The sequence below is a fragment of the Strongylocentrotus purpuratus genome, unplaced genomic scaffold (assembly GCF_000002235.5).
Source record: "Strongylocentrotus purpuratus isolate Spur 01 unplaced genomic scaffold, Spur_5.0 spur5_scaffold_10, whole genome shotgun sequence".
NCBI classification, from domain to species: Eukaryota; Metazoa; Echinodermata; class Echinoidea; order Camarodonta; family Strongylocentrotidae; genus Strongylocentrotus; species Strongylocentrotus purpuratus.
The window spans coordinates 26,901,754-26,913,938 of record NW_022145595.1 but is presented as its reverse complement, the minus strand read 5'-3'; the positions used below and the strand labels follow the sequence as shown (position 1 = coordinate 26,913,938).

The window sequence follows — 12,185 nt, the reverse complement described above, 5'->3', positions numbered from 1 at the left end:
ACTCTTCTTCTTCTTTCTCTCTCTCTCTCTCTCTTTCTCTCTCTCTCTCTCTCTCTCTCTCTCTCATTTTCTCTCTTCCTCCGCCCCTCTCTTATTTTTACTACTTATTTATTCTTTATTCGATAAGGGGCACATCCCCCGAGCCCTCTAAAGCTTGGCACAAGAGGGTCTAGGAAATGTAACATTCTCAAATTACTGTAAGTCACGTGACATGTAAAATACTTAGAAATGTGGGTGAGAATGATAAAAATACTGTCTCTCCTCGGTCTGTTTTAATTTCATCACTTTAACCCCACCCCCCCCTACCGCAGGCGACCTGCTTTTGTAAATCTATTATATGTTAGCTTGCAAACAAATTGTTTGTGAGGTCAATATTTCTGAAAAATTGCCCCATATCTTTATTTTAATCCATTGTAATTTCCTACACTAATTATTAGTATATTTGTAAAGCGCTTAGAAACATTTGTATTTGTGCTATATAAAAATTAAATATTATTATTATTATTATTATTGAGAAAGATTCTCTTCGTTTGAGACAACCATATCCGAATTGCTTTCCATCTGTTCTATTTTTCTCCAGACCTTCACTTGTACTTTGATATTTCCGTTTCCTTTCTCACCTAGCTTTCTCCTTCCTTTTCGTCATCTAAATTATGCTAGTCCAAAAGGCGAGAGGGTAGGAGGGGTACACGTGTTACAGAGAGGGTAAGATAGGAGGGGTGGGGTATAACACATTTATCCCTCAATTTTAATATTATACCTGTCGACAAATTTTAGATATGAGGATCTTAGGGGGGAGGGTGGTGGCAAATATCTTCAAAATAAGTTCCGATACCACCCCAAACCACCACCAAAACAACTAACACAATTTCAGTCGGTTGTTTGATAAGTAAACTGTATCATATCCGAACAAATGTGCAACATCTCCGCTCTCCCGATAGAAAGAATGCACATGTCTGTATAATATGGATTTTGAATTTTGAAACTTGAGTATAGTATTCTTTGCCATGTCAATATAATTCACATTCATGTGTCTTGGCGTATTCCCTGTTTGACATTCTCCGTTCATTTTCACCTACGATGACACCTGTCTCTCTCCCTGACTCTCTCATATAGATAACCCCATGATAATGACCATGATGATTCTGATAACGGCTCTGAACGAACGACACACGTGACCAGACCAGACAGTCTTGTCATCACCTCTATTTCCCCCCTCCCCTTCGGCCTTTCCCGCCAAACCCCACGTCCGGTAATGTTTCCTCGTACGTTGACTTGCCTTCCAGCCCCATTCTCGGTCAGTTAGCTGTCAGACATTATACCAAGAAACAAAATGATGGAAAAATAAGGTAAGGACGAGAATAGTGCGGTGGATGAATCATTGGGGAGAGGGAAGGACATTTGGGTAGCCACAAAAGGAAACAGGCCAGGGGTGCAACCCCCACCCCATCCAACCCGCCCCACCCCAATTTTCGATAGTGAATACGTAAAAGTTATACTGGATGTAATTGCAATACGGCACCTAAGATTGAACCACGCAAACAAAACATTCCTTCCCTCTATATATATATATATATATATATATATATATATATATATATATATATATATATATCATTCTATTTTGCTCCATTTGCACCATGAAGATCCTTATATAAACCCTTCTTTGTTTTATCCCTCACCTAATTATGTAACACTATTTTCTCCCATATGAGAAATAGATACAATGGATTGGATTTTGCGACTAAAAAATGCAGACAAAAATATTATGCTTACGTATGCGGTAACACGAATATCCGTAATACAAGAACTCAACGTATGATTATATTGTATTTTTTTCTAAACTTGAGCTGAGAAACGCCCATGAGGGGGCTACGCCATTGGCTATAGTCGATAGGCTGGGAGGCTATGTTTAGAATAGAGCAGCTACCTTCATCACACGACCTCAGACATTGATTGGATAAACTTTGCCCCTAGATTGTAATAACTTTATTATCAAGACATGTGGAGGAGGGTAGATAGAGAGGCAGAGAGATGGAGTTACAAAGAGGAAGAAAGGGTGTAAAGATAGAGAGAAAAGGGAGAGAATAAGAGAGAGCGGGGGTGGAGGAAGAGGAGAAGGGGAAACAGGGGAAGGGATGAAGGGGTGGAGGAGAAGGAGAGGTGGGGAAGGAGGAGGAAAGAGAGAGAGAGAGAGAGAGAGAGAGAGAGAGAGAGAGAGAGAGAGAGAGAGAGAGAGAGCAAAGTGAAAGTTGGAAGAAAGGAGAGAAAAGAGTGAAGTGAGAGTAAGAGAGCGAAGAAAGAGAGAGAGAGAGAGAGAGAGAGGGGGGGGGGGGATAGAGAGGAAGAGGGAGAGAGGGGAAGAGAGTTAGAGAAGGGAGTAAGAGTGGGAGATAGAGGGGGTGACGGAGAGGGAGAAAAGAGGGCAGACAGTCACTAAGAGTAAATAGAGAAAGAGTTGAACAACAATAATTAAACACAAAATTAAATATAAAAATAGCTTGAAAATAAGAAAATAAATATTTCAAATAAATATGTCATAAAATAGTGTGTGGCAAAAATAGTCAACTGTGACTGATTGCCAAACAAGAACAAACCAAGAAAGGTATTAAGGGGGTGCGGGTGGGAGGGTGTTGGAATGATTAAGGTCTCCCACGGTGACGCGACGTTCGTCTACCGTCTCAACGCCCACGCCCTCATCGTGCCGAAGTGACATTGCTCACAATCCGGAGATATTAGCACGGTTTGAGGCATTTTTGAGGTTAAATCGAAAGTGGTCATAGTTTGTGCAAAGTCTCGCCTTTTGTCACATTTGTGTTACCCACAAATTCCTGAGAATAATAAAGTGTTGAAACACGTGAATGAGCTGCAGATGAATCCATTGTAAAACCCTTTCTCTTTGTTTTCTGAAGGTGGTCTTCATCAAGGAGCTAAGTGGGAGACCTTTTAATGAAAATGAAAGTATCGTGCCGAGCAAGCCAGTAAACTTCACAGTTTTTCTTCTCGTTCCGTCTCACACAAAGAGCTCTAAAAGTGCGCATTCTTTAGGATCAGTAGGAATATTTAACCCTGTTTTTTAATCTATAGGTACTTTCAAAATCATTCAAATACGACAAAGGAAATCGAATTTATATGGCATCTCATTAAGGCTAGTTACGACACGCACATGTTGAAAAGCGACAACCATTTTGTTACCTTTGTCTCAGTTGACATATAACTAGCATACAGGTATAATATTATATACAGGCGACAATTATTCTTACCTCCGAAATTTTTACCCTTAACATTTTTACAAAAAATCAATCGACCTAAGCTTTCCCAAATTGCTTGCACAATCCAGACGGTTACTTTCAAAACAAATTTGAATGATCATTAGTTAATGAATATTCATCATACAGCTGTTTTCTTCCAGCTCTTTCAAACATCTACCAAAGATTTCACTTTAACCTAATCTTAGAAGAAACAAATCCAGGCCAGTAAAAAAGAATAGTACTTTTGACTCATTATTGTGAAATAAGTTATAACTCTTTAATAAAGTATAAATGTCTTTTACCGTCCCTCGATTCAGTATTTCTCAGGAAAATATTTGTTACTAACCATATTTTATTGTGTTTAATTCTTCGATATATATTTCCTAAGTTGTTTTAATAAATTAAGATCATACTTTTAGGGATCATTTCTATAGTATGTATCGTTCTCTTACGACACACTAGTGTCCCCACACCTAACCACGATGAAGAGTCGTAGCGTTTCCCTCTGAGCGCGAAGCGGACTTCGAGTGTTATCTTCTCGATAACTCGCTCGTCGTCATTGATGACCGTTCCTCTTCTTCCTTTGCGAGGAATAGGAGGAGGGAAACGCATTCTGAGTGGTTAGATTTTTAATGAAATGAAAAGTAAGATAGTACATTGCTACAAAATCTCCAGCGTGAAGACCAAAATGGTCGATTACAAACGGTACGGAATGGCATTTCCAGAGAGCTTTCTACCTTGAATGAGGAATATAATACGAGACGTATTGAATTTATTAAAAAAAATTATCAGCCATAAGCCAATCACTAAATTAGTGAAATACTCAATGTTATATTTGTTTGTGACGGAATGACAGTTTTTTTTTCTGTAACAAAGCTATTTAAATTTCAATATTTTATGAATTTGAGGAATGGTTGATAGGAAATAATTTATAGTAGTGTGTATCTAGTATGAGGTGCAGACTGCACGCTTATTGGGAATTTCAAAAATAAACCGGGGGTAGGTGGGGCTGCAGCCCCAAGCCCCGCACAACTGGGTCGACATCTAATGAATCCAACTCTTAATTTGATCAAGTGAAGGTCCAAGATGTGATTTATTTATTTCTTCTTCTTTTTGTTATTGTCAATTTACCAAAATTAAAGATTATGAGCCACGTAGTTTGTCCTTCCTCCGTATCAATTTTCATGGTGTACGATATCACTTTTCTTTTTTATTTCACTACTTTTCCTCTTTTAATCAATTACATTATGGGTTACAAAATACTATCGTCCTTAATTAAGAGAGTTATACCGGTCTGTGAGCTGAGACTACCCTACGAGCCTGACGATGATAACGATGACATACGAATTTGTTGAGGAATCTGTCACGCACGTTTCGCGCCAATTCGACCGTGCGTGCCCCCAGAGACCCTCATCGTTCACATAGTGTTGACATTTCATTCCATTCTATTTCTTTCATTGATCAAGTCATAATAATACAGCCATGTTTAGCGCGATCTATGCCGAGCCTATTTGGGCTGTTCCTATAAAACTGAAAAAGAACGAATTACGCGGGTAGAAGTCTGCAAGTACCTTTCTTTTATTCGCCGGTTTAAAGCTGCATGACGTTTTAATGAGTAATATGTAGATAATATATATCGGAAAGAAACTCATTCATTGTATGAAATGTGAACGCAATCACATTTCATAATATTGGCTTTAATTAAAAAACAAAAAAAGCTCATGTGAAAGCATTACGTGGATTTTTGTTACTTTCTGTTAAATTGAAAGGAAAAATATAGGCAGCAGAGGTACAACAGTGACAATGAGGCGGGCATAATAATGTTGCCCCCTCCTCCTCCACACCTCGTGAATACATGAACCAACGCTACGCCACTGCGTGGGCATATTTTTATGGCATATTTCTCCTCTTTTTCCTGGAATCTCGATAATATTTCCATGATGTAAACGAAATTTGCAAGCGTCTTATTTTCAAATTACATGAGATTTTGTTGTTGCCCCTCCTCGTAATGTAGTCTGTGTGACAGCGAGCAGATTGAAGACATAGAATAGTGCGATACGTGAGCGAATACGTGAGCGAATGTCAACTACCCAGGGAATCACCTATTATGACAATTTGCTTTTAAACGACCATAGCATGTACCCTCTTCGATGGCTGCACCCCCTGGTTCCCCCTTCCCCCTCTCTCTCTCTGTCAGTTATGTTTCTCTCTCTCCGATTTCTCAGTACAATATCTCTTTCTTTATAAATTTCTCCTCTACCCCACCCCCCCCCCCCCCCCCCCCCCCCGTCGTCCTTCCTTTATTTCTCTCACCTCGCAACACTCCCCATCCCCTACCCTTTATGAAATTGTATTATAAACAGTATTACTTCAGCATCTATGGGCCGGAAACAAAAATAACAATTTGTAATCATTTCCATTTTTAAACTCCATTTAAAAAAAAGGCAAAAGCAGTGAGATACTGTTACATTCAATCAACATCATCACTTTGATCAAAGTGTTGTTCTTGTCCATGAAACCTGCGTTTCCTTAGAACAAACGACATATTGCTTATAAACACATCGCAAAAATATTTTCTAACTGGATGTATTTATCACGTCTATTTATTTGTATTATGCAAAGGCATGGGCAGTTTTTCAAACGACCTCATCATAAACAACATACCTGTGGGTGTGTTTTTCGCGTTGAGATGTTTAAAAACATGTTTTCAAACTAATTTTCTATGTTTTTATTCTATATCGCGTCATGACATTGATTTCAATGGCCATTTCTTCATTCATCAAAGTGTCCTTAAAAAATTACGTACTATTTCACCTTCATGTGTGTATTAACCACCCTAATATTTTGAAGCGCCTTGAGCATTTAATTAAAATGGATAATGGCGCTATATAAATCTCATGTATTATTATTATTATTAACCGACTTCGAGATAATATTGACCCACATCGCTCTGCAAGAAGTTCAAATTTAAGTACCTAAATGACCTCTCAAGTCTGAGGGGAAAATCAGAGCTAGATTACGACTTTTTAAACGGAAATAAGAGGATTTTGGCGGAAGCCTGATATCTTTTTGATGTGATTTGTCTAGTCTGAAGGAAAAGAAAGTTTGGTATAGCGAAATATTCAATGGAGGAATTAAATGAAGTTAGAACTTAGACAGCGACAGATACTAAAGGAAAGAACGAGATGAACATAATGAAGAAGAAGAACAGCAAGGGAAATTAATTAAATTCAGGTATATAATAATTTAGGAAAGAAAGCCGGGGGAATATATAAAAAATAAAAACTGACTGAGGAGGAGATATGGAATTATAAGAAGCTGAAGAACAGGAAGAAGGAGAAGAGGAAGAATAAGAAAGAAGAGCAAGAGCAACAACAAGAACCAAAACAAGAAGGAGGAGGAGGAGGAGAAAAACGAGAAAATGTAAAAGAAGAAGAAGAAGATGAAGAATAAAAATAAGAAGGAAGTGAATGAAAAAAGAAGTGGAAATTCATTTTATTTCATTTATAAGTCATTACAAAGTATATTGCCATGGCTGTATATAAAGAGATGGAACCTCGCTCTACAATGTTACGAGATCTAATGTGCAATGAAGACTGATAAGCAATATTCACAATATTTCACACCAAGGGATATAAATACCAAATCAATACTCACTATGACATGTAATTGATGACGTCTAATCGTATAGATCGATCCCTCACACAATAATGGGAAAGTTCACTCAATGGATCTCGTGGAGGTTATTGTAATGTGAAATCGAATTATCGCCAGATTATTGATACGGGTAGTATAATTAGGTCATGAGCATAATAGCTGAATATGGTTCATTCTTAATTTGTATATGCGTTAACTACATCACACGAGTAGATAACCATTGTAGTCTTTGAATTCAACATGAATCAACTTTACCGAAATATCCAATTCTAATTAATTTGTGTGGATTTATTTGTTTGTTTCATTAATGGAATTGTAGAATCGTGATGACATAATATACAACAAGAATGTGAGGTAAGGACAAGACTGTAGCGTTAATTGATCGAGTTCTGGAGGGGCTCTTATATCAGGGGTGGGTATACCGGTTTTACAAAGTGGGAATAATGTGAACAAAAACAAGGCAATATTTGGTATATGATTTGTAAATACGCTCAAGAAATCACCATGCAGTTCTAAAATAATACAACACATTAGCTATAATCATGTGAACTATAAAAACTTGTCAGCTAAATATGCCTGTAACGGACACCGTTTATGTACTTGGATATCCTGTAGCTAAACAAATATCAAGCAATTATGAAGGTGATATTATGACGTGAAATAGTATTCCTGGTGTATATATTTGTCTCAGTTGGACTATAATAAGACTAAATGGTGCACCACTGGGTCTGAGCGACAACAATACTTATGGTGTTTGGACATTGGGTTCAGAATGACGTGATAGACCCAACTTCAATGACGCGAACTCGCATTCTCTTTCATCCGGATAAATTGAGTTCACACGTAAGTTTCCGATCGGAGGATAGCGTGGTATTTGAGGATGAAATGTGCGAACCATTTTTATTTCTTGGATGAAAATCCTGGCGAAATGTTTGTCCTCATGCTAGATGGAAAGACAATGTGGATATAGCTTTAATAATGGAAAAGAAAAATGAAACAGTGGAGAGAGAGAGAGAGAGAGAGAGAGAAAGAGAGAGACAGAGACAGAGAGAGAGAGGGAGAGAGAGAGAGAGAGAGAGAGAGAGAGAGAGAGAGAGAGAGAGGGAGGAGGGGGGGGGGGGGGGGTATAGACAGAAAAGAGAGGGGATACTTGCAGAATTTGAATTCGAAAACTGAACTGAAGGGGAGCTCCTTGAAAGATGACCTTATTTTTCCTGTTTTACCATTTCTCACTGTCTGTTATGGTCTTTTGTTGTGATTCTTGTCGCGCTCATCTCCTTCTACGAGATCTTTAAATGAAATTTCTTCGAATGTGTTTTCGTACTTTCAAATACTTCAGCTATACTCATGTATTCTTTAACATTAATGAACCTCGCCTTCGACATTATCTGACCTTGCGAATTCATGACATTCAACTTTCTCTGACTCCCTGCAGGAGCTCCGAAGGAAGAGTATAAATAGTTTGTTGCAAACACATCGGCATTTCTCGTCAATGAGTCTCACGAATAATCGATCTTTTTTAGAGTGGGAAGGTAAATATCAGAAGAGAATAGAGATTATATTTGTGCAAGTCATTTGAAAGGTTTTCGTCATACTCATTTCATATTACGTCACACGATACCCCGGCGCGTTCGTGTATTAATAGGGGTGATTGGCAGACGAATGCAACTGGACGGGAAAAAAAAAGAACATTCCTCTTTTATTTTGTTTCAATTTATAGAGAGTAAATGCGTAGGCAGGAAAAAAAAAATTGTGGGAGTGGATTACGAAAAGGAAGCTAGGAATAGATATACTTTTGTAACTAAATAAAACTTTTTCATCTGCTGAACACAAGTCATGTTTAACTCCTTGATTTAACCAACCACCGCAAACGCCTCTTTAATCATTATCACCTCTTATTGCCGTTACCATCACCACCTCCACCGCCATCGTCATCATTATCATCATCGTCTTCACCATCACCACCACCATCAACATCAACATCAATATCATTATCATTAACACCATCAACACCACCACCATCATCATCATCAGCACTGTTATCACCATCATCATAACGATCGCCATTATTATTGTCAGACAATAGTGCCTTCATTACCAACAATAAAAACAACAGTAGCAACGGTAACCATAACAAGATCATTATGGTTGCTTGAATTACTGCAACTTTTAATTTTTACTGTGCTATGTATTTTTTGGAGTACAATGTCAATGCCAATTTGTAACTTTAATTGGACGAATCAATATATTGGGAACATTTGGCAACATTCCAGACAGCATAGAGACGGCGGAAGAATGTAGCTTCCTCCTCCTCATCTCATGACCCCAGAAATCAAACATTATGATTTATGTTGGTGATGATGAGGAGGAGGGGGAGGAGGATGTTGATGATGTAGAGTGGTTCGTGGTTTGGGATGAAGATCGTGGTAGTGTTGGTGAGGATAGCGAACATTTCTTCTTCTTTTTTTTTATCTAACATTACTGAGTCTACCACCACATCATTAACTAAATTACTATTGTCACCAAAGATAGAACCAGACCAATCATCTCAATTGATTCTAGTTTCATCAAACACCATCGCTGGGATGATAGTCATCGCCGTCACCATGGTAACCGTCATTCCTGCAGCTGGTATCGGACAGCTGAATGATCACGTGACCTCCTGCTACACGCATCGGGTGTACGGTGTATCAGTTCCTTCAATGAGCAAAAGTAAATATTTCTGTGATGATGAGTCTGATTGCAATGAAGACACACATACACGGGCATCAATCATCTTTATCAACAACATCTTTGCGGTGTTCACCCACAAGAAGAAAAGTGTGCGGCTAGTTTGTAGACGCAGACCCTTTGAAGTCATGAAGAGTAATAGAGTGTCTGAATTGTGAGACTATGTAGACTGCATACACCATAGGCCTGTATGATAATTGATGGCTACTTGACACATCGATTGTCTGAGGACAAAGTTAGACAGAGCTCAAGACTAGATTAAATTGTGTGAAAGTATCTAAATAAAGTCTGTGTCTGCAGACCAATGTTTGGCGTTCAACTTGTATGACGTCATGACAAAATAACTTCCTTCAAAAGTGCTCGAGAAAAAGCGGCATGTTTGATCCATTACTGGTGTTATTCCATTCATATAAACGTTTTATGCTTTTTGAAATTAAGACTTTTGTTCAAAATGACTTTTGGGTAAGATTTGCATCACTTTATGCAGTTTTCAGGAAAGCACTATCGGGAAAACAATGATAATGAAAAAAGAGGGAAAAAAGTACATTCGCCATAAGAACAAACTTTTTGTGTATGCAGCAAGGGTGGAGCGATGGATGGAGAGAGAGAGAGAGAGAGAGAGAGAGGGGGGGGGGGGTTGGGGTTGAAAGTAATAAAAAAAACTGGTGGTCTGATACTCGACAGGTAGGAATTGAGGCAGGGTGGATCCAGTGTTTCTTTTTTTTTTAAAGGGGACCAAATAATTCTGAAAACAAAAGCACAATTAGGAAGGCTTTGTTTGTTGATCTCGGTGTTGTGTACTGAAGCGAGGTTGCTCCCACCTCCTATTTAAAACACTTGCCCCTGAATATCAAAGGTAGGCCTACATCTCGGAATAAATTCTATTTGTCTTTATGTACGTCATTAAATCATCTCAATCACCCGTCTGTCATCTTCCCAACTACAATCGTTTATTTAGGAAAGAAAGAAAAAGACCAATACAAACATGAGTGGGTGGGATGGAAGAATGTCTATACATGCCTGTCCCGCCTGCCTGCCTGCCAATAGTCCGACAAACGCTATTTTCAAAGCTCTTGCCGCCTTGCATTTACGTGGTTTCCGTGTCGTATCTATTCGGATGTTTGATAACCATTGAACGGAACGAATTATGTTTATTTTTGGAAGAACCTTTGACCGACACACGAATGCAGCGGAAACTGTAGAAGTGCAAAGTGGTTTCATAAGAAATGGAATGGTATTACAGAGTGTGTATTATAATTTGTCTTACAAGAAACACATTTCACTCGTCCCTTTGATATTAATAAGCATCATGCAATGTTTTAAAATAAATAATGTCAGAGTACTAATACTGAAGGTTTAACCTATATTGGAATTGAATTCTTACCCAACTCACATTTCGGGTGTATATTACAGATTATAGTTATTATTTGATTTAGTCCAGTATTCAGATGTAGAGATCATACGGTCCTGCATTCATGTTAATGCTTTATAGGTATACTAGGACAACATTTCCATAGTGATACCTATTATTCCCTTTTCCCCTTTATTTTGTATACGCTAATAGTGAAGGATACAAAGCATAACAAATCTTTATCCGTATCTAAACCAAAATGGTAATGATTTTTGTTTCTATTTAAGCCAAGATACATCGCATTATACCATTACCAACTTTGTAATTATTTCAGTATGTGAACAAAAAACGATTTTTCCCAATTTAGGTCTATGTTTCTTGAGAATGTGACATAATTATATTAAATAAAATTTACATCTAAAATGTATTCAACACAGGCTCCATTTCGACCAGTCCCCCTTTTATTATTGAGTTACAAAAATCACAAAAACATCAAATTTACAAGATTTGATTATATCTGTATTCCTCAGCTTATCAAAGAGAAATCTATCCTCTTCATGTTTGTCATGAAAGTAATTTAACAAATTAAAGTGTACCAAAAAACAATAACCTTTCCCCAATTTTAGGAATGTGCCGCTGAGCTCTTTCTTATTTGCATTCGATTTGTCCAAAGTTTATGTGACGTCATATACTTCCGGGTTTTATTACAGCCACATGAAAGCTGCCGCTGTGTCCGTAGAGTGGTTCAGTGTATTATGTACGAGCTAGTGCAGGTCGGCCGCTAGCGCGCGCCGTACAAATCGTTGGGTTGTGTAGCGACGTGTTCCCGTAACGTTACTTCAGACAACAATCTGACAGCGTGTGGACTGTGACTTTGCGGCACAGAGAATTTTGTCAAAAGGATATTCATTTAAAACCTTTCTTTGAGATCACATTCTATTTTTCTTTTGGACATACTCAGGATTATTATTGACTAAGCCATGATGGGTAGAACTTCATTTCAACGGAGGGTATTCACCGCATGCCTGGTGACTTTTACTGGAATATTCATGCAGTGTTCGTGGAGTTGTGATCCCCTCGAGGAGCCCACCGACTTGAAGGCCTACAGGTCTGCGATAGTGGTGGAAGGGACTCTCGTTGGATCTACGGCCTTCGTGGAGAGGAAAACAATGAAGGGACAGTTTCCTTCAAGAGTA

General features: G+C 38.3%; 1 non-coding gene across 1 annotated transcript; it reads left to right on the top strand.

The window, feature by feature from the left end:
• Positions 1-3,654: 3,654 nt before the first annotated feature.
• LOC115922016 lies at positions 3,655-3,873 on the top strand. Its single transcript, XR_004063277.1, has one exon. It is a non-coding gene; the product is annotated as a small nucleolar RNA U3 (small nucleolar RNA).
• The last annotated feature ends 8,312 nt before the right edge of the window (positions 3,874-12,185 follow it).